The 22,795-nt window shown below is 44.0% G+C and overlaps 2 long non-coding RNA genes across 4 annotated transcripts; one reads left to right on the top strand and one right to left on the bottom strand.

Annotated features, from left to right (window-relative positions):
• Positions 1-1,553: 1,553 nt before the first annotated feature.
• LOC137856548 (uncharacterized) lies at positions 1,554-3,762 on the top strand. 2 transcript variants are annotated; one of them, XR_011096579.1, is made up of 4 exons: positions 1,554-1,708; positions 2,148-2,290; positions 2,711-3,167; positions 3,291-3,762. It is a non-coding gene; the product is annotated as an uncharacterized lncRNA (long non-coding RNA). The 2 variants fall into 2 exon arrangements; XR_011096578.1 differs by having other exon boundaries at positions 1,554-1,755.
• A 6,821-nt stretch (positions 3,763-10,583) lies between these two features.
• LOC137856547 (uncharacterized) lies at positions 10,584-17,733 on the bottom strand. Of its 2 annotated transcripts, none has more exons than XR_011096577.1 (4): positions 17,353-17,733; positions 15,457-15,543; positions 14,877-14,972; positions 10,584-11,956 (listed from the first exon to the last, which is right to left on the bottom strand). It is a non-coding gene; the product is annotated as an uncharacterized lncRNA (long non-coding RNA). The 2 variants fall into 2 exon arrangements; XR_011096576.1 differs by having other exon boundaries at positions 17,491-17,730.
• Positions 17,734-22,795: the final 5,062 nt, after the last annotated feature.

Here is a 22,795-nt window from a genome sequence, read left to right as displayed (position 1 = left end):
ATGCATTACTCTTTTAAAAGAAAAAAGATAGCCCTCCAGTAAAGAGTTCATTTGGAAAACAAGTTTTGTGAGCAGAATTTTGCCTTTAATTTGGAGAGGAAACTGGGGGGTTGCAAGATACCCAGGTATTTACTGCTCCTTACATTTGCAGGGCGCATCCTCTTCTGTCGACAATGACTTCTAGAAAGAACTCTGCTGCCCACAGTTTTAGAGAGTCATGCTTTCTTTTGAGGTCAGTGGGCCTTAAGCACGAGTAGTTTGACTTTGGCCGTACATTTTCAAACTGACCTTTTTTTCTATGCACAGTCAGCCATATGAGTTTTACCTCCGTTTTGCAAACCTTAGGTTTTTAAGGACGTGAGTAGCTTAAAGCAAGAGAATATGTGACAGTGGAATATTCCTGACCTTAAATTTTGGGCAGATGGTTAAATGTCTACCTGAATCATGCTCTCATGGAAAATAAAGATGACTTTCTGAAAAAGAAAAAAAAAAAAAAAAGTAATGTGTTTTGCACTGTTATTTTCCTTGTAATTAATTCTCTTTCTTCCCTTATCTGTCTGTGTAATACAAAATTATGTCTGGTGTCCTCTGAGGAAAATGTCATGACCTGTTTTTTTTAGCATCATCTGCAATCTTCCACTCTTAAAAATGAAAAATAAAACCCTTCTTAGACTTATTATTAACAAGAAGAAATGTGCTGACAGTTTAGCAGTACATGTGAATTATAGGAGTGATAGGATGAAGACAAGCACTGGGAGATTTACAGCCGAAACAGAACCGTCCACACAGCCCTGGGGCTCCCTGCTTCGATCCTGATCCAAACACCATCTGCCTTTGCCATTCCTTGGGAGAATGGCTTAGCAGCAGCTATATTCATAAATATTCTGCCACCTCATAAAACACTCCCTAAGAAAAAAAAAAAAAAAAAAAAAAAAAAAAGAGGGAGGGAGAGAGAGAGGGAGAGAGAGGTTTCTTAATTCCTAACCGAGATTCCTTAATTTTAGGGATTTCAGAATCCTGATTTAAATTACTGAGAGCTTATTTTAGCCAGTCTCCACCAACAGAGCCACCCACTGAAGAGTACCCTATAAATTTCATAGTAACATTCCAGTAAGGGAAAGTTATGCAGGTCTGAATCTAACTAAACCAAAAGCCTGAATAAACCTAGTTACCTTGGCTTGTGGTAAGCAGGTCTGTTATCATCGCTTCTGCAGAGAAATGCTTCGTTTCTTATTTAGGTCATTGCATCCTGCTTGTCACACAGCCACTGCCTGCATGGCAAACACCACACGGTGCCATCCAAACCAGGCACTTGGTGCCACAGCCGGCCCCGGGCACACTGGTGCTCCTGCACACGCAGGAAGAAGCAAACACCACCCTTGAATGAAAGTGGTTGGAAAACCACTTAGCAATCCCAGATCGGTGGCACTGGGGGAGAGGCTGAGCTGGGGCTGCTCCCACACGCTTTGCTTAACGCACGGGATCTGCTGCAGCAGCCAAAGCAATTTGTGGCCATTAACACCAGCTGCAGGATTGCAAAAAGACCCCCCAGAGCCCAGCAGACACTGGGAGAGAGGGAGCTGGGTCTCAGACGGCTGCTGCTGACAAACCTCCTTCTCCTCTCCCTCTTCCTCCTCCTGCAGGGCCCAGCTTCCTCGCCAGCCCCAGCACTTCTTGCGCCTTCGCTCGCAGCTCTGCTGACTTTGGCGTATGCTAATTGCATCCTGTTGGGATCACAGATGATCATCATTCAGTGTAATTTGCAGCTAGGCCAATTTTTAAATTATTTTGGGAACTATATTACTTTGTTCTGTAAATGTTTACCCGCTAACTATCAGATGTGTGAGCTTCTCAGCATACTGCAAGAGAAATCTGCATATGAATGAAAGGGAAGTAGATACGGTCTCTGGTATACAGATACACATAGAATTGCAACAGCTTTGGATCCAAACACTTGGAAGACACTATGTTGTTTTCTCTGATTTATCTTGTGTTGTTCTAGCTGCAGAGCCTAAAACCTCAAATAACTTCATAATTTTTGATGTCCGGCTCTTATGAATTCCAAGGAACATTTGTGGGAACATTTCCCACTTGGCCTCTAATTTGAAGATCACTTGAAACACATTGAATATTTTTTCCTTCTGCAGACAGAACAGCCCCTCCAGGAGGATGTGGAAATAAATAGCTGTGAGGGACACAAACTCAAAAGCTTCAGTCATCAGGTAAGGACAAAGCCATGTTTTTTCCCGTTTGCAATATGGGTTGTGAAATGAAGACTTCTGCAACAGAGGTAAGTGCATGAGAGATATGAAAGTATTTATCATTTTATGTAATGGGCTTCAGTACCACACTGGTAAAATTACTCTCCCAGCAGAAAATGGGCTCATACGGAGGCACATAAATAGTATCAGTGCAAGCTGCATGATCAGATGAGGTGTCAATCCTTGTTGGCACTCCTCCGTTAATTTAAGATACGTTTTGAAATGCTGAAGCATGAGAAGCATGGAGCCTTTTGCCTCATTTGTTCCCTAGCTTTTGTTTTCCATCATTGTTAGAGTGATTCATAGTAAGGGATCAACCAAAACTAAACTGAGGCAATTCACGGGCTAACCAAAGGCTTTACAGAGCCGTGCAGTCCCAAGGACAGCAGCAACAGGTGCTCAGAATTACAGGCCCACAGATTTAACATGCTTTGTTCCCTTGGTTACAGAGGAAATCCGTGTGGGCCAGCAGTAAGGGCAACAAAACCCACAGCCATGCCAATTCCCAGTCATCCTCAGGATTTCACGAACTTCATCCAGAACAAAGCAGGAGAGTCCCCGGGGTAGTGCAAACAGTGCTCTCGTTGGCTGTTAGTACAGAGGCAATTTCAGTCCCATCATCTCTGAAAGACTGGGCTTCTCTGGTGTCCGTGGGAGCAGAGGTCCCACTCCAGAGGAAGAAGAAGTACTTGGGACTGTGTGGGGATGAGAATACATCTGACAAGCAGGCTCTGGGCCATGTAGCAAGACAGAGTATGGGGCTTGTTCCCCTTTATTTTCTTTCATAGCCACCCAGGAGAATTATCTGTTATTTTTTTTTTTTCAGGGGATTAATATCTGAAATGGGTTAATTCTACAGTACATGCCCTGCCTATGAAGCATAATAGGAAATCCTCCTATATTTAGGTGAGGCATATCTTTTTTTTTTCCCTTCTTTTTATTCTTCTTCTAACTGTTAGGGTATTAAATCTATACAGATGATAATCTCCCAGAAACTCTGAAGAAATTATATCCATGTGTTTTCCCCAGAATGATAAAATAACTCCAAAGAAGAAACCCGCTGAGATTTCAGTAACACAGAAGAATATAGTTTAAACCGAACAAGAGTCCCCAAAGCTTCCCTGGTGTCTGATCAGCCATGGTTTAGCCACCACGGAACATCTTCAGAGCAAGAGTCCAGCAACAGCAGAAAACAAGATGATAGCTTCAAGGCCATGATGTTAAGGAGGTGTCCAGCCAGCTCCTGCTTGTAGAAACATGACAGTCTACAGAGAATAGGAAAGCAAACCCCATATGATATCTGTTTTCCATTGCGCTGTATTTTCGGAAGAAATTCAATGCTGGAGAGAGCTGAGCCCACCATCCTGCTCGTATGTCCAGCAGGGCAGAGCAGCAGGAAGCACAGGGGCCTTTCTTCTCCATGGCTCGCAGATTGCCCTTCGTGAAGCCAGAGATTGTCCCTCGATGGCTGTGCTAGGCTGAACTCTCTGTAACCCACATTCAGGCCTCTGGTGGCAAACACCTCTCCATGTCACTACAGGGTGAATCAGTTTTTTGGCAAAAGGTTTCTTTATTTTTTTATTTTTATTTTTTTTCCCCCATATGACTAATCTGCAAAAGGTTTTCATTTCCTAATTCCCATGAATTACTTGATGACAAGCAGATTTGTTTCTCCAAGCGCATCTATTGTCCATTGATTGAGCTTTCTGCAGATACCACAAATTCTGCTGGGCCTCGCAGCTTGCGCAGCACAAACACTCCTCCCTGCCTGGGGGATTTTCTAGATTCAGCAAGACAAACTAATATAACTTCATGTTTAAAAGGAAAATGTAAATACTGATTAGTTACCCGTGTGTTTTGTCATAAAGCCCTCTGTCATGATAATGTGCTTCAGACAACGAATAAAAAGGTTATCCGTTATCCATTCTTTTCACCAAAGTTAGAATATTTTTCAAAATATGCGGTTTTAAACATATTTTCTGCAGTGCAGATCTAAACCTACTCAGTCTTACGCTTCCTTGCGATTGCATTCAAATACAAAGATTGATTCCGATTTAATCCTTATGGCACACAGGCAAAGTAAAGGGGAAAAAAAAAAAAAGAAACCTAAGTTAAGCTCTTATTATCACTGGATTTGAATGTGTTCTTTATATATCTAGTGAGCAATGTAGAAACATTTTAACTGAAATTTTTGCATCTGCTGCACTGGGAACCGAGAGGAATTAATTTTGCAAATATTTATACTTGTTATTTTGCAACTAGTATGTGTTCTGTAATTATCCATAAATTAATTTCTGTAAATATTTATTTGTGCAAATAGTGATTTGGCTGTCCACTAGGGGAAAAAAAAAAATGTGGCTTTTTTCCATTCATGCAGCCACACTTAAAATTATAAAAAATTGGATCTTTCTTCAGAGCTGGAGGCAGCCATTTGCACTCTCCTGCTGGGGTTTCAGCTCCAGGTCTGGTCAGAGCATGTCCCACACGCTCAGTTCAAGTGAGACAGCATCCCCCAGCTGGTGATTTCATAGGTGCACTCCCCTGTTCCCATTTATCTCAAAAGCACACAAGTGAAAAACCTAACGCTTGCTCTTCAGAACCATATGTTCTCTTTTGTTAGCTCCAAGAAAGATGTCGAGAACTTGGATTGCGAGCTGGTTGCGAGTGTCTTCAGCTAGTTCAGATGGAAGACTTCTGGTTAAGGAGCATAACACACGTGTGAGGACAGGAATACTTGCTCACTCTAAGCTCTCATTAGGGATTCATCTGAGGAAACACGATAGCCTTTTGGTGCTTGGTATGCCTAGAGCAGTTCTGAGCACTTCTGCAGGTATTTGCCAGGCTTCTGCCATGTGAAGTGATTTCTGCAATTAGGGCAGTCTTGCTTACATGTCCCCAGTTCACTACAGAAGAATAATTTCACAGGGCTTCATTATACCACCTGTGGGGCCCTTGACAACTAAACATGCTATAAAGTGAAAACAGTAGGAAATGTCCTGCAGACTGTATCTCTTGCTCGTTTTGCATTTTTCATTTCCCTGGCATGCTGCGTGGCGGCAGCCCTTTGCAATAACAAAGGCAGTCGTCTTTCTATCACCGTTCTGTCAGCTGTCTCTGGAGAATCAAGAATCAGATGAAAAGTACAGCTTTCACTACCCAGTGTTGGCGTTGCCCTCCTTTTGTCTGACAGCAAATCCCCAGATCTTCCATATGGGTTTATTATCCATATCAGAAATGTCTCCATTTTGCAGGCAATGATTCAAGAGAGCAGGATGCATGCAGTGGCACTCCGGCAGACAGTGGCAGGCTGGGAAATGAACCGTGAGGAGTGGGTCAATGCACTTAGTATGAGTGTCCTCGTTTATATATGTGAATTTTGATTCATGTTTTTGTGCATTTAATTTATCTGTGAATAAAGCCACTGACAAAACTCACTCACCAGATGTCACTCCCTACTGTCAATCAGATACTCAACAGTTTAAATCCCAGCAGTGACCAATGCTTCATTTTTTTTGCTTGTTTGTTTTTTAAGAAAAGAACTAAAAACTCACATAAATCTTAAACAAACTTGGAGGTTTTGCTTTGTGCCCAGCCCTTCCCTCCTTGCCCCCACCTTGCTCAAGTTTATTCTTTACCATTATACTCTACTCCCTCCCCTCCATCTCATCTCTCACCATTTGGTCTTTATAATAGAAAATAATTAAAAAGTAAAACAAAAATATATTAGGTTTATTAGTGTCTGAAAGCAAAAAGTTGCTATAAATGCCATCCAATTGCCCCTTTTCCAAAATCCACCACCAAAACCTGGATTAAAGCTAACACAACGCTGCTGACCCTCACAAGAGAAAACGTGCTGGGGATTTCCTTACTGCTCCACCATTTAAATGTACTCTGCTAGGTGAAGTGGCAGAGCTTCCTTAAACTGGGGCTCGATCCTACAAGAACCAGCACTGAGGTCCTATTCTAAGAAACACAAACGTGAGCCAGGGCACAAGGCACGTAGATATTTTCAGTAAGGCTGTGGGGACTGCTCATGTGCTGGAGTATTCAGGGTTTCACTAGCCCCTGCTTTGGGTGGCTGAGTGACTTCATGTAAGGTTTTGAGCTCATAGGCACCTGTGGTAGATAGCTGTACACATTCATAGACTGTTTTCTAACTGATCTTGAGCTCTGTCATCCTTAGATGGTGGTGCCAGGTGTATGACATGAAGGAGTAGATGGCAGGTCCACTGACCTGCACACGTAATTTTGAGCTTTGGGCCCTTGCTGGACACACAGAGCTGGGTACCTGGTCAGGGGTGGCCAGCAGCCAGTGAGCCCCAATGTCCCTGCTCTCCTATTAATGGACATAAAAGGTGGCAGTGGGCCTGAAGAAATGTCACTGCCACTTGCTACCAGCCCTCAGGCTGCATGTTTAGACCCACAGCCATGGTTGTATGAACATCTCCTAGGCAAGGTGCAGCAAAGGGCTGTGACCTGTGGGTCTGCAATGCCACAAGTCACCTGCTAGAGGCTCCAAGCAAAACACCACCCAAACTTCAACAGAGCCTGAAGTACCTCTTTCTAGACTACATCTGCAAGAACACATTTGCAGCAGACTGCCCCAAACGGATCGTGAGAACACCACCCCCCTGGAGGTGCTCACCCAGCAGCTGCAGGACATGCAAAAGCACAGAGAAAATAGCTGCAATGTGCAAAATTGTGGTCATCTTGGGAGACCTGCCAAATTGCTGGGGCTTGGAGCTCCAGATTCATCCATCCTGAAGACCTTGGCTATAAGGTAGCTTCTGTGTCAGATAAAATCTATCCAATGACATTTTATTTGAGAAAGTGCCATCCATCCAGAGTAAATGAACCTTTTCTTTATAATCTATTTGGTTCATCTCCAAGATGTGGCAGAACACCTTGTACATGGGGATATTACCAAAAACATCTTCTGTGTCAAAGCTTTCTTATTCCCTCCTGAGCTTCTGCTGTGAACACCACAAAGTCCCATTTCATGAGCAATATGAAATCTCTGGTTCACATTTGTATTTAATTATACATCAACTGTCTTTCTGACTTCTTCTTTTGTAAGAGAAGAGCGATTGAAATTGCTCCTGTAATGGAGAAGTGCAGTCTATTTACTTCTTTGTTGTAATCAGGAATTTGACAAAATATTTTTTCAAAGCCTTCAGCCAGTAAAATTATTTAGGCCATCAAGGTTTTGGCCAGGCAGCGTAAGGCAGACTATTTTCCTCACTTAGAGTAATGGCCGGAAAACCCTCCATGCATCATTATTTATTATACACCTCATTTACTTTGATGCAATGTTAATACTAGACCAAAGTTCAAAGCCTGTGCAAGTCACATTTTCTTACACAGGGAAAGCAAATTTTGCTCGGCTGAAGCATCAGGGAAGGTACAACACAACCCTGGCAGGAACAGACAGTGCGTGGACAAGCTTGAGGTGTTCCCCCCAGGATGGTGTCTGTCGTCCCACATCCACGCGGGTGTCCCCACTGCCGTGCATGTGGCTCTTCCCAAGCATCACCCAAACAGACGGGGAGCCCTTGCAGAAAGTTTCAAAAAAAAAAAAAAAGCTGTTGAAGCACCGACTGCTGGGAGCTGGCAGGAGAAGCACTGACCATAACAGCCTCGTTTCCTGTCTGCTGTCCCCGGTTTTCTGCTACTGATTGCTCTCACTAGACAGGGCTGGGCAGAAATGTTGCCCGGCCTAGCTTGACAACGTCTAGCTTTCTGCGTACACCAAGAGCCAGAAAAGAGCAGAATTACATTATTTTAATATATGCGACTGACTTCTCCAAACTGTGATCTGTCCTATTTATCTCTGTCCGCTTTCATTCTGTACAGGCTGTCCCCTTGCCTTCCATCATTTAAACCTTTGGGTCTTGATTTATCTGTTAACCAAACTACAGGTCATGAGCAACGTGGAGCATGATTTTTTTTTGTTTGCTTGTAGAATAAATAGAAAACAAACAAACCACATTACAGGCAAAAGACTCAGTAATGTTTGAGACTGGGATGAGCAACAGCCTCTAGCAGAAAACTGAGGAGAGTAGAGGCCCTCCTCTCATCATCACAGAAACGGAGAAAAAGAGAGCCTGAAAAGACTGCAAAAGGTCTCCCCGTCCATCCTTTTACCCCAAACCAAGGTGAGTTGCACCTACAGCATTGCAGAAAGGTGCTTTGAACAGTCTACTACTGACACCAGAGCCCGGCAAGCCCGTGCAGTTCCTTGATGTCCTTGAGGTTATGCAGCTTTCCTAGCTGGAATCTTTCCTGCTGCAAGTGCAGCCCATCATTCCTTGTCTGATCCCCATGGTTCACGCCGGGGGGTACCTCACATACAGGTAAAAGGCACTGCTGCATTTCCAGCTCCTCCTCCCCTTGCAAAGAGCAGTGAACCCACCCATTTTCCCATGTGGAAAGTTTTGTCAGACCTTACATCATGCAACAGCAAAAGACTAAGGCCAAGCAAGGAGATAAAATGCTCCACAGCAAGACAAGGAGCGAATCTGAAAGCTAATCTATCAGAACAACTTGAGAAAATGGGGCACAATTCAATCTCACATCGCACATGTAGGATTACGCTGAGCTATGAGATTTGACATGTGTTGAGGAACGTTTTCTGCCTTGTATTTAAGAACAGCATATTTCATACATTTATCCTTCCTGAAGATGAAAAAGATGCTGTACTCTATATGTCATTTGGATAACATCTGTATTTCTTGAGGGCTTTTCTAAAGCAATACCAGACTTCTGTGCTCTTTAACCTCCTTCCTATAGCTTTTTTGTTTGTTTGTTGGCTTTTTGTCTTTGTCACAGAGGATTTCTTATCTATTTGGGTGTCTTCATAAATCGCACATGTACACAGCACTGGAACTCCAAGAAATGAAAGGCAAAATAACAAGGCTGCAAAACCATATGCTTAATTTCACAGTCCAGTTCCTCAGTATGGAAGATAGAAATGTCTCCCTCCTGCATCCTCCAGCCTCATAGGCCTCTCTTGTATTGCAATTTATACCCATCAAGCACTTGACATGCACTTTTACAGACTAAGCTTTCAGCCTGAAGCCTATTAAAATGCCAACTGACAATGCAAGATTTATTAAAAGTTTAAAAAAAAATAAAAAAAAAAGTCACCAATTGCCTGGCCCCACACAGATTCATTGCAGGTAACAAAAGTTTAGTAGCTGAGACTTAATACACACAGATACACACCTACACCCTTCTGAGGACTGACTTTGCTTCTGAAGGGTCAGGATTTCACTTTTGTCATTCAGGAACATCGCCGAGGTCAGCAGGACAATGCCGTGGCAGGAGAATTAGGCCCTGCATTTCTTCAAAGCTTTACATCCTCTCCCAAACACAGTGATAGATCTGCACGCTTGCAACTTGTGTCTTTGCATCGCACCATTGCTTTTCCAATATGATGTGTGTTGTTTTTTTTTTTAGTTTTGTTTTGTTTTTGAGTTAGAAACTAGCCCCTGGATCTTCAGGCTGTCCCTAGGATGTGTTTTAATCTTCTTTGCAATAATTTTCCCTTCGTAAGCAGTCACGTAGCGCAGTCTGATACGGGTAAACATCTCACTGTATTAATGAAGTTTGAAACAAAAAGCATTGCTAGACCAAAAGCATGCGACTGCAAACAAAATGAGGAGCAAACATGTCCTGGGGGGAAACTCATCTGCCACATGAATCGTCTCACAATAAACTGCACCGCTATGGCAGGATGGTTTGTATATGGGTTAAATCAAAATAAGAACCTGGAATTAAAACCCTTCGCTCCTCTGATGGTCTGATTCATTTCTGCTGATAAAAGACCTGAGGTGCTGTTTAAGCTATAAAACCTGCAGTATCTTCCCCCACGTCGTGGATTTAAATGCATCTGAAATCTCAGAAGAATGATTAATCATGGCAAATTCTCCGCGTTTTGCCTCAGAAAGAGAATCTGTCTAAATCCTGGCTGTTGAGATCCAGGCGTGGAGCACAGAGTGCTGCCCAAAACTGACAAAGCCCCAAAACATAGCAGCCCCAGATCTGGTTTGCCCAAATCCTGCAGCAGCAGCAGCAGCCAGCCGCCTGCAGCAGCAACCTCCTTGCTTCGCCCAGAATGCAGCCCGCAGAGACAGCGCAAACTCTGCCCCCTGTTAGCACCAGCTTCATCTGGTTTAACACTAGTCTCGCTAAACTATGGCAGAAGTTTTCCTCTGGTATAAAATAACAGAGCTTAAGGAGAGCATCTCTCAGAAATAAAACATTCCCAGGTACTTTATAATGAGCAAGATCCGGCCAAACGTATTTCCTCTTGAGCCTTTGAAGTATTGCTCACTTTTTTTTTCCCTTTTATAACTATTGCAGAATCCTTTTGGGTTAGATGATGAATGTCACAGAAAAGCCATTCAACAATGCCACCACCGATGCTTTGAACAACCTTCAAAAGCACCTTGAGGAGGTCAGTGTGTTAATTTATCAGGAGCAAAATATTATTTGCAATATACATTGACTTTCACTCCACAGCTCATTTGCATCTTTCCTGAGTAAGGGCATAGGGAAGAAATACACCAAAGCCTTGAAACAGCAACTGTCCTTCGGTGCTTAGCATGTGATTTTACAATGTGCTCAATACAATCTACTCTATTTTTGCATCCGACAGCAAGGGAAAATACTTAGAGAAAACATGCTTAGAGAAAATTCCTCAAGCTGAGGAATTCCTCAACACACACAAAAAGATGAAGGTGGCAATACAGCTTAAAAACATGTGTCTTTGAGAGTGAGGATCCAGCATAATTAAGGGGAAAGATGCAACCTTTGGTACCTTAACACCAGCCCTCAAAGGAGGCAGCACCACATCTAGTTGTTCTTCCTAAGGCTGAGAGAAACCGAGAACTTGCATTTGTGCATGTGTGCATGGATGTGACTCCCCTGTCCAAAAGAAATCTCTGCCTGGCTAAGTTTCTGTAGCACATTTCTTTGTCATGAGTAACCCCATTTGCCACTGCATTTACATCCAGATCTTCTTTTCTTCATATTTAAAATTGAAAGCCCTGCAGAGCTGTAGTAGATTAGTAAAACAAGGCCCCATCCTCAGCACAATACAAGGGCTGCAATTTCATCCCTGAGATTTGGCTGCTCCACTTGAATTGTGCTTTTGTGCTTCATGGCATCAACAGAAACATCCCCCTGAATTGCTGCCTTGTATTCGGTTTCAGACAGCACTCAGTATTATCCGGCTTTTAGCAAAACGGCATCTGTGAGCGTATCCCCAGTGCACTGGGAGGAAAAGCCTGGACGGGGCTGGAGGAGAGAGAAATATTTTCTATTTAATTTTGCAGGACCGGAGTCAGTGTTATTTAGACCTCAGACTTGCACGTCAGCAGCCATATCACTCGTCAGAAGCCACAACAAGATCAGGTACATCTCAGGTCAGCGTTGTCTGCCACAAGGTGCTGCAGGCTGATGCCAGCCGATTATTTCGGATGAAGCAGACTGGAAACGGGAGTGATACCGTAAGTTTATGCTACAGAAGGATGGTTGTGATTCATCCCTCTGGCCTGGAAGTTCACCCTGAGCTGTGATTACTCAGAAGCAAGTCCCGGTGAGGATTTCTCACAGGAGAAAAGGCTCCTTAGCTCTTTGGAGACGTGGCACCATCCCAGAAAACAGCAAGACTTGAAAACCACAGCTGGAGCCTGCAAGGTTTACAATCTCTTAGAAAAGAGGATTACTGCATATTCTGCTACAAATAAATATTATCCTTATCTTTCACCAGCCTTCAACTCCAAAGTCAGGCATATTAGCTGCGATGATTTTTGCTTCTGACAGCAAAGGCCTAATTCTGCACACTGAGACTTGTAAAACCCAGTTAATGTCACGATGTGAAATTAGTGAGAAAACTAATCCCCTGTACCACAGCGGTCCATTGGCAGAAAGGTGATAATACATGGACATGATGAAGACAGAGAGCTCCACTTTAATAATTGCAGTTGTTCATTTGTATGATCTATACTAAATTTTATATTTATTTTAAAAGCATATCAACTGTACAGAAAACATTAGTGGCCCCAAGCAAGAAGAACGAAGCACTCCCCATACACTGACCACAGGGATATCTCATCTGTCAGCAGCAAAACCAAAGCAGGGCCGTCTGTACACACTCATCCCACACTGGGACCCCGAAAACGTGCAGAGTGGGGCTCCAGCCTGGGGGGCAGGGGGTGAGCAAGAAGAGAGCAGGACACTGGCAAAGGGCTATGGGGGATAGCAGGGACAGGGATAGGGATAGTGATAGCAATAGGGATAGGGATAGCTTACTGCAGCAGTGCTCAAATCCCAGCTGAACTATCTAATAATAATATATCGTAAAGGATATATAATTACATATAATAAGAAATTCCTGCAAGTGAGGAAGTTCCAGCCTTTGGGGAGATGCTCGATGCTAGCAATGTAGTTTTGCTCCACATCATCATTATTATTTTTTTATTCATTTTATTTAATTAACGTGTGCTTTTTTCTTTTTTTTTTTTTTTTTTTTTCATTTAACTTTTAAATTATGTATGGATCGATTATGCTGTTTTTCTGTTGCATTTCGTTTCGGGGCGTTCTCCTGCCTGGTGCAGCCGGGGGGGCAGCAGAGGGGCCGGCCCCTGCCTTCCCCGCGCCCTCCCGCGGCGGCGACGCCAGGTGGCAGCGCAGCCCCGGCCACGGCCGCACACGGCTCGGGGGGGGGGGGGGGGGGGTGAAGAAAAAGAGAGAGAGAGAGAAAAAAAAGAAGAAAAAAAAAGCCACAAACCGGCAATTCACGAATAAAAGCTTGCAATCGTTTGAAAAAAAGTAACAGAGAGAAGCAAAGGTTCCACTAGGAAATACATATGGGGACTGTTTCGACACAAAAGCTTTGTTTCTAATTTATTTCCAGCCCCAGAAATGTCCAGAAATAGAGAGGGGGGGAAAGGAGAGGGGCCCCAGGGCTCCCCCCAGCCATCCTGCTCCAGGGTGAAACCGAGAAGCATTCCCCTCTCCTAACTGTACCTAGAATCCTGGCCTGCACCTGCACACTAAAATTAGAAAATTAGCAATTTAAGCATTCTCCAGGCTAACTTCTATCCCTCTATTTTTGCCTCAATATCGTTCTTTGCCTAAAACACCTCCCTGAGCCCTTTTGTGCTGCGCTGCTGCAGAGCCACAGCTCCTCCTCGCCCTTGTGCCGTGGTTAGGCTGGGCCGGCTTTGTTCCATCCTGGGAGCTAGCGTCTTTTCCTGAGACTCGTACTTCCTCACAAACAACTTCAGTGTCAACAAATTCGCTTCTGCTGTTCCAAAAAACACTCAGTTGTGAGTTCCCAGACCATGGCAGCTCCAGAGAGCTGAGGAGAGGCCGGGAGCAGAGGGCCAGGCACAGGCCTCGCAACCAGGCCCCACAGTCACTGCCTTTGGGATGTGGCCGCCTGGAAAATGCCTACAGTCCACATGGGTAACAGAGAAATTGTGCTAAGCAGCCCCAGATCGCTCCTTTTGGGGTTGGTTTTCCTAAGCAGTCTGGGTGGACAGGAAATAAGGGGAGAAGGGCAGGCAAAGGGTCATGGCCACCCCTGGGTTTTGTCAACACGTGGAGCAAAGAGCAGATGGCATGCAGGTGACATATACGACTGCGTGAAGCAACGCAACCTTGACCCAGATGGAGGTCACGCCTCTTCAGCTTTAATAGTGACTATATTACAGCCCATCTCATCTTTATAGAGAAGCTTTCTTGAGACCTCAGTAACCTCACCTGCCGTAAATACCTCGGATACCGTAACTCCCCAGCAGCTGCCCCTGGACCACGTGGCCCAGTCCACCGCAGGTCGCTGAGGATTTCAGGGCTCATTTCCTGACAGCTCCTTCCTCATGTAATTCCAGCAAAGCCAAAGATTATATCTCGTGCATCACTGCTAATATCCTTCTTGCGGAGCTGGATGTTTGCCAAGTACTTGCTGGGCTACTGATCTTGTCTGAAGTTTGTTAAGCAAAGAGCCAAGTGCAAGCTGTGGCAATCTAACCACAAAACCCAAGCAGCACAAAAGATGCACTCATTATTCAACACCTCATTGCACAACCTAGCAAAAAGGCAGCACCCTTTTCCCCTTTTCCCACCCGTGTAACCTCTCCGTATGTTTTGTGTTGTTTTTTTCAACATACGTATTTCACAACATTGGTGCTGGGGAGGTAGAGGTGAACTTCCACTTAGCAGGGACTTTTCTGGGAGGCCGCTGTTTCTCCAGGTTTCTTACAGAGACCTCAGTGAAGCCAAGTATGAAGAAGAAAACACAAATAAAGGCAACAAGGAGAGGGAGAGGGCAGCAATGCTCCAGTATTTGTAGTCATATCTGTGTTCAGCTAAACTGAATAGGGCTGAATTGGACCCCAGACTCTACTTGGCACTGGAGCAAAGTTTTGGACTACACCCGTGAGAATTACTACAGAGAAGAAGGAAAGTACTTCTGTATTATTTTGTGGGGGTTTTCCATTTAACTGGAAACACACACAAATTAAATAAGCAGTACACCAGTTCACTTTGCGTGACTGGTATCCCTAACCAGAGATAATGATCTCTCTAGCACAACACGTAACATACCTGCTTGTGGCCCTGCGTTGGGTAGGGACTGGACAAAATGTTCTTGCAGATCCAAGCAATTTTGTTGAAGCAATCCCAGCGTGAAAATGGATGGTACTGCAAACCACACAGATATGGAAAGCTTAAAAGACCTGTATATTCACATACGTATCTTCACTGGAAACTGAAGATGGACCTACAACTTTGTCTTCATTTAATCAGAATCACAGTGATTCATGTAACTTTGTCTAGCATATTGCTTAAATTGATAGTTTACGGTCAGAGGGTTAAAAGCTTAGGAAATGACATTGCTTACATAAAAAACTACCCTCCTGAAGCCCGTCAGCCTGAACAATGATATTTTCCTTTTAACTTGACCTGACCAGCAGGGTAGCCTCCGGTTGCACTCACACACTGTCCACACTTACAGCTCCGTTACTCCCCACTCCCATACAGCAAATTCTCTGATGTTCCCAACAATCAGAAGAAAAGGGGCATCTCCTCCCAGCAGCTGTGGGTTTCTGGCAGAGCCCAAACCCTCCAACTCCTCTCCATCTAGGCACATGCAGCACTGCAGTCTCAGCACCCAGACCGTGCTCACCATGCACCTGGTCCCCATGGGCTACTGCATGGCACAGGGCATCTGCCTCCTCCAGGGTCACCCTTGACTAGGTGGCTGCTAACAACACTGGGGAAAAAACAGAGCAGTGCAGGGGTGTTGTTAGCACATTGGAAAATAACATAACAAAATGAGTGAGATGGTAATTCCCAGAAACGGTGCATCATGCAAGGTATTGCATAGAAAGATCATGTTTTAATAGGGATGGGACAGAAAGCTGTTATGTTGTAGGCACATGCAAAAACAAAGATGTTGCACAGAATGGTGCAGGTCTAAAACTCAGTAAATTGCTCAAGAATGGCAGTCAGGAACACCCTTGGCAATATTTAGATCACAGCTAAAAGCAAAAGTGAGTGATGTAGCTGAGAGAGGGGGATCCATGAGGACCCCCCGCACAGAACATAAAAGCACCCAAGATCAACTGCTATATGGTGGAAATAGCCCCTTCTGACTTGGAGTGGAATGTGAAAAATTCTTCATGCTGCTGAAGATTGCATCCTGAGATAGCTTGGCCAGAGAAGGGTCACAGCGTGTGCTTTTTTGGGAAGACAGCTATGTGAAGAAGGGCTGGAAGGACATCACAGAAGCATGAGGCAGACAGTAGAAGGCACTCACTGCCATGGTGGGACAGCCCTAAAACTGAACTACCGTTAGCCTTCACAGACCTCACACCATAAAATGGGAGAGGGAGAGGAAAGAAGGGAAAGAAAGGAGAAGGAAAAGGTCACATGCTTGCTCTTCCCCCTGAGAGTTATCTCTGTTCTCTTACAGCAACAGCAGCATTGCACTTATACCAAGGTGTGCCTACAGCTGGACGTATGTTGGCTTATATTACACAACTGAAAATGTCAAAATTACCCACCAGCTTAGCCCTTTCCTCCCACACCCAGCAGAGCAGGACTGCCCAGAAGCTGTCCTTGTGAAAAGACCTGGTGAAGAAGTTTGGGTATGTGCCCAAAGGAGACAGGTTTCTCTCCAAAAGGTACAGCAGTAATTTTGTCTTTCACCCCTGAGGGGACATGCCTGCTAGGGAGCATCAGCTGCCCCCCAACACCATTCCTCTGTCCCAGCTATGAAGCCCCTTCAAAATACTTTCCAGGACAGCAGGTTGTATAGGCTGTGTTCACCCAAGTAAATCTCCTGATGGGCAAAAAAGATGGTGAACTATAGCCAGGATCCAGGTGGATCATGCTTTCTCCTCGATTAACACTCTTGGGTCCATCTCCTACATGAGCTCCCTGGTCTCCAGGCTGATGAAGGTGCAGGATTTCTACAGAGGTGCTGCCAGCCAAGACCAGTGCTGTGCAATTAGAGTGTTTCCCTGCAGCTGGTTTCCAGCAGCTACAGCCGATGTTACCAACACAGGAACAGCCCTGGGTTGTCTGCTCTTCCTCTTTTGCTCATTAAAAAAAAAAATAAAATAAAGGAAAAAAAAAAAAAAAAGCAAGAAGCCATGGGGCCATGGGGAAGGTTGATCAACATTTTGAGAAAAACAAGTGCTCACTTGACCTACTCACTCACAAGACACTGACATCTGGCCACCCTGACCTGTCTGGGCACTATGATGAAAGGAAAGCAGCACCAGTCATAGCTAAGCAGCTGCTCCTTGCCCTGAAGTTGCCCAGAGGTCACCAGTGGGCTGGCTGGCAGCTCCGCCAGAATATGCCCACAAGAGGAGACAACATTGCCCTGCCTCCTTTGCTGTGATCTGAGAAGATACCTGCTGGAGACCAGCAGCTGTTGGTGGGACCTGCCTGTGGCCCTTCCCCACCCAAAACAACCTGGCAGACAGCAGAGGAAGAAGAGACTTGGCCTCTCCCATGGACCTGCTCCCAGACCATCCCAGCACCCGTCAGCACCCATAGCAAGAAACGTAACTCTTCTGGCATCAGTCCCCGTCCATCACAGATGAACTGCTCCATATCAACCGCAATAAAATGCAGAATAGCTGCCTCCCTCCCACCACCCAAGGAATAAAAAGATGGATCCCAACCCCAACTTTCCCTTCTTTAGGACCTTTTCCTTTGCAAGCGAAATCTCAAGAGATTCTGCAAAACCATTATTTTATCTCTTTTTTTTTTTTTTTTGATCACGTTACTAATAGTTAAGCATCCTTCCCAGCACTTGGCAAGCCTGGCAGACCCCCATCTTTAGCACCTTCCCCCTTGCCTCCCCAGCTGTTGCAAGTGAATGGTTACAACAAGCCTCAGCTGAAGGTCCAGGAGAACCTCGTCTTCTCAGACCAACTGAGCATGGTGCTTTGCCTCTCCTGTGAAACTCCTGTCTGGCCTGTCTCGGTGTCTCCAGGTACATAAACTGTTTAACAGAGACTCTCCAAATGTTCTCAGGAAGCTGGTGGCAAAGAAGTTGGTCACAGGACTGGGAATAAACTGCAGAAATACAGGGAGCAGGTATCCATATGCCTAAGGAAGCTAGATATAAGGCAGGAGGGGCAACATTTTTGACTCCTGAAACCTTTTAATTCTTTTGCTGGAACTGTTCCTAGAACTTCTCCAGGTAAAGGCAAGCCTCACCTCTTTAAAAGATCCTGACTGATCACTGAGGACAACTTGTTTATTACTTAAAGAAAGAGTTGTCTTATAATATTACTTCAGCCTTCTTAACTAAAAGCTTTTCTTATTCATGAACTTAAAAACATCTTACAGCAATCCCATGAGTGATCCCATGGCAAGGCTAAAATGATTTCTGTAAGAAAATAATGCAGTTAGTGGGTATTAAGGGAAGAGCACCTCGAGCCAACAACAGGAAACAAAGGAGAAAAAAAAAAAAAGGAAGCTGACGAGTCTTTCAGGAACCTAAGTGCCATGCACAGGTGTGGATTCATTTGCCTTTTTGGCAAAAGCATCATCATATGGTCCTTCATTACATGCCATACCTTACACATTGCATTCTTCACTGCTCCATCTGTTATACTAATACAAATTTTGTAAGACTGCTTTGAAAAAGGAAACAAACAGGGAAATGACCTAGGTTTTGTTTCTGCAGGGTTATTTTTAACCTGAATCTTTTCACCGGTTTTGCTTATGGTGCAGCTCCACCAAAATTAAATAAATAAAAGAGACAGCATGCTGTAGTTCATGGCTGGTGGCAAGGATTCCTTAAAAAAGAACATAAAAAGCTCTTGCACCTAAGTGATGTGCTCCAGGAAACAAAAAATTGCTGCCTTTGCTGTTTCCTGTGATCAATCACATTACAAATTCTGTATGATTTTGTATTTAAAAGAAAAATCAATACATTAGCTGTCTTTTTTTCCAGTAAAGTAATGCAAGAATTTTAATGCATGTCTTCTCCGACAATGGACAGACTTGTTATCTTCAGTGTCACCAAAAGACCCAACATCGTGCCTTCTGTATCATCAGACAGAAGCTACAGAGCTAAAAGCAGCAGAAAGTAAGGGCAAAATAAACTTTTCTTCCACCAGGACACTTGCAGGCTAGGCTCATAGCATTGAAAGGCATTATCAGCAGTGAAACTAAACAACCAAACTTACAGTCTTAGATCTGAGCTTGAAAACCTTCCCCAGAGCAACAGGCCCCCTTGACTGGGAAGCCAACCAAGCCCAGAAAAGATGCAAGCAGTATGTAGGACCTACGTAAGCTTTCTGTACGCGCAGAGTTAGGATGGGGCTGCTGGGACAGCTTCTGGCATAGTTACTTCACCACCAGGAGTGTTACCCAGGAAAACAGTGCCAGGAGGACTGCGAAATGCCAAGAGGCCTTGGTAAAGTGGTAGATCAATGCTTAATATACACGAAAATTATACACACAAAAAAATCTAGTTAGAAAAATTGTTGCAGCATAAAGGGAAGATACAGAGGCATGTAGAAAGACAGGCATAAAGGCAACATCGAGACTAGAAAAACAGGGCATGTTAGAGAAGAACCTCATAAATACAGGCAAATACTTTAATTCCTTGTAGAGCTCCGTGTTTTCTATGCATTTGTTTTCTTTATAAAGAGTTTTCTCGGTGGGCATCTACTGGAGTTCAAAATCTTCTTGCTTTAAATCTCACAGGAGTCAAAGAAGAGAATTTATTCAAAGCCCGTATCTGAGATTATCACATATCTGATATTTAGCTTCAAGAAGTAAACAAGTTGTTTGTGTTTTGAATGAGGAAAACATTTTCTTCCTATGAAGCTCTCAGGGGAATTCAGTAAATCTTTGCACAATGAATTTTGAAAATGTCCATAGAAGGTTTAGTGGTCCTATGAGAAATACAGATAACAGAGGGAAACAAACAAACAAACAAACAAAAAACCTCTATAAAAGTATCTGAGTATCTAAAGCGGAGATCTATCACCTCTTTCCTCACTTTATGATGGCTTAATATTTAGCCCAAACTTGCCAAACCAAGTCAGACTAATGATCTTTAAAGCCTGATGCACCACCACTGCAGATCCAGCCTGTAACTGAGACTTCAAAGACCAAAGCTAGTGATTTGTCTTCTAAGTAAGCGATATCTGAGCCACCAGGGAAAAGGACGAAGCTTTGTAAGAACAAAGGGGAAAGTTGCTTCCCAATTTTACCTAGCTACTGCTTATGTCTTGAACAGAGAGGGACATCTGCCACCTTTTAACCTAAGCAAGAATCTGTGTTATTACCGGACAAGTTGCCTACAACACTGATGGCTCTTGCTAAAGCTGTGTTAAAAGGCAACACGGCAGTAGCTCAAATTAATTGCATATTATGCAATGCAGCATTTTAATTTCTTGAATCATTTTTAAATGTGCGGCTCTTAAATTTTACTCAGTTCTTTGCCATTGGGAAAGGTACACAGGTGAGTTCAATTTTGCCTTCCTGTACCATTATTTTAACACCTCAGGTTTATAACATCACAGTTTTGTTGAGGCAGTGGTTACTGCAGCTTCATGCTGGTGCAATACAGATCAGGTACTAAGCATTTTTTCTACCTTTTATTTTTCCTCAGGCTGAATGATTTCCATTCCTCTCATTATTTGTTCACTCCCTGAACTGTCTTTTGTCCCATTTTATCTGTTTAAGGTGGCCTAAAACCAAGGGCTCAGAGAAACTTATCATTGGTTTACTTGTGTTTGTTTACCCCTGAGCACAGGGCTGATACATACATTAAGATGTATGAGTGCTGAAGCTTGTTTTACTCGCTGCTTGTGGCTTATTTCGAACTAGCCCCTGCTTCAAAGCTTCCTTTCTCATACTTCACCTTTGTGCCCAAATTACTAAGCTGGATCAGCAGTTCCTATATGACCTTTGCCATGTCTAGTTTTGAACAATTGATGCAATTGTGCGTTTTCTTGTAACGCCAGTACAGATAAAGACATAAAACACTGCTTATATCTCTCCCAGGTTAATTATTACACTACACAGCCCAATCAGAGCAACACCGCGCAAGAAAAAGTGAGATAAGGAATCCTCCCTGATTTCTAAAGAACCGACACTTCATACCCACCCCTGCTTTCCTAATCTCAGCTTCACCCCTCTGCTTTCCATGGCGAAACATTTCTCAAAAAGGAGGAAAATAGCTGTACATATCTATTTCGCTACATTATCTCACAGTCTGCCCAAGTCATTTCCCAGTTTTATAAGAAGTGGTAAGATTATTATTTTTTTTTAGAACAGAGAATAGAAACATAGATACTAAGATTTTGAGTATTAGCTTGTCCTAGATGATGCTTAAACTTTCAGGAACGTAGTAAAATATTTATTTCCATGGAACCCAGACAATGAATTATCTAAACTTTTGATAAAATCTGGTTTTGTCACGCAGTATGCAATTACCTGTCACAAGCAAAATGAGACAAATTGTTTTCACTGCCTCCGAGAAGAAGCACACCAGAGTAGCTCCCTCTCCATCCCTGTGTCATTGCTGTTGGCAGGGAGGGCTCACCCGAGGCCGAGGAGCGCAGCCCTTCCACAGCTGCCAGGAGAGCAGCAGGACACCGAGTAGCTCAGAGCTTCCCAGCTCCAGCCCCACATCGCCTCCCCCCGCTGAGGGCTGCAGTCCAGCTCCTCCCTGTGAGGAACATCAGTCCTCTGGGAGGTGGGGATGCAGGGTCAGGCCCCGCAGGGCTGTGTCAGACACGGCCTGGGAGGAATGACTTTGCCACTTGGGCTCTCCACATCGATTTGCCCTCAGGACTTCCACAAGTCAGCTGTGTCAGTGCTGGTATCACCCCTTGCGAACCAGGCTGCATTTTAAGGCCGCCACCATTTTAACCCCAAGGGGCCTGCTTCCCCCTCCAGCCCACCCCCAAATCACCGGACCCGAGGCTGTGAGCCTGCTCAGCAAATTACCAACAGCCCTTGGGAAAAACACACCTCAAAAAAAGAACTGAATCTGATCATAATGAGAATATGTATTCATATCTTCAACTGACAGAAGCCCTTGAACTTCCAGGCAAGGTTAAAAACGAGCAACAACAAATCTTCTGGATTTGTTAAGTAGAGGCCTTCTCCTTTCCTCCAGCTCTGTCTCTGCTTGCTAGAGGATGGATTTATGGCTTGGAGTTGTACTAAACTGAGCACTCTGAAATAGACAACCATATCAAACAGGGATTTTCAGTGCAGGATCGCAAAACACAGCAAAATATACAACTAAAGTATGTGTGGTGTTCCTCTAGCTGTGAAGACAGGAGCAAAGGAAAGCTCTCCTGTGTCAGAGGATCTTTTCTCCCCATTTGCAACAAGTTGAACCGGAGAGTGAAATCGGGCTGGAATAAAAATGTCTGTGTGGCGATTTTTTTTTTTTAAACCATCTTAATTTATACTGAATTTTGATTACATTTTCTCTCTCATGCATGAAATGAAAAGGAAGAAGAAAGGTGGCAGGAATTCTGCATCTCCAGAAAACTGGCAGTACTGCAACTACCGTGTAGTTGGGACATTCCCTTTGGAAGGGTTTGCTTCTCTAGTAGGTACCTTGACATCTAAAATTGTTCCAGTAACATTCCAGTAAAACTATAAAGAGCGACACAATCAAGCCAGATGCCCTACAGTTCAAACTAAGTTCTAACTAAAAAAAAAAAAAATCAAATTAAAAAACAACAACACTGCTGTAGACCAACATCCAGAATTATTTCTTTTTCCCTATCAAGCAGTGTTATCAAGGAAAGGTCTCCAAATCTGCTCTAGAGCCATGCCCCATAGAAGGCAAAGTTTTGAAAGAGCTTTTTTTTTTAGCTGTTTCTGGCATATGGTGAGATGGAAAACAAGATGGAGACCCTGGAAACGAGGTCTGCCCTTTGGACTGCTGAATGTTGGCCATATCTCCTGTGAAAATAAGAGAGACCCGAGGCAAGAGCAAAAGGCTAGGAACCAAATTTGAG

The sequence above is a fragment of the Anas acuta genome, chromosome 4, assembly GCF_963932015.1.
Source record: "Anas acuta chromosome 4, bAnaAcu1.1, whole genome shotgun sequence".
Classification (NCBI taxonomy): domain Eukaryota; kingdom Metazoa; phylum Chordata; class Aves; order Anseriformes; family Anatidae; genus Anas; species Anas acuta.
This window is presented reverse-complemented; position numbering and strand designations above follow the sequence as displayed.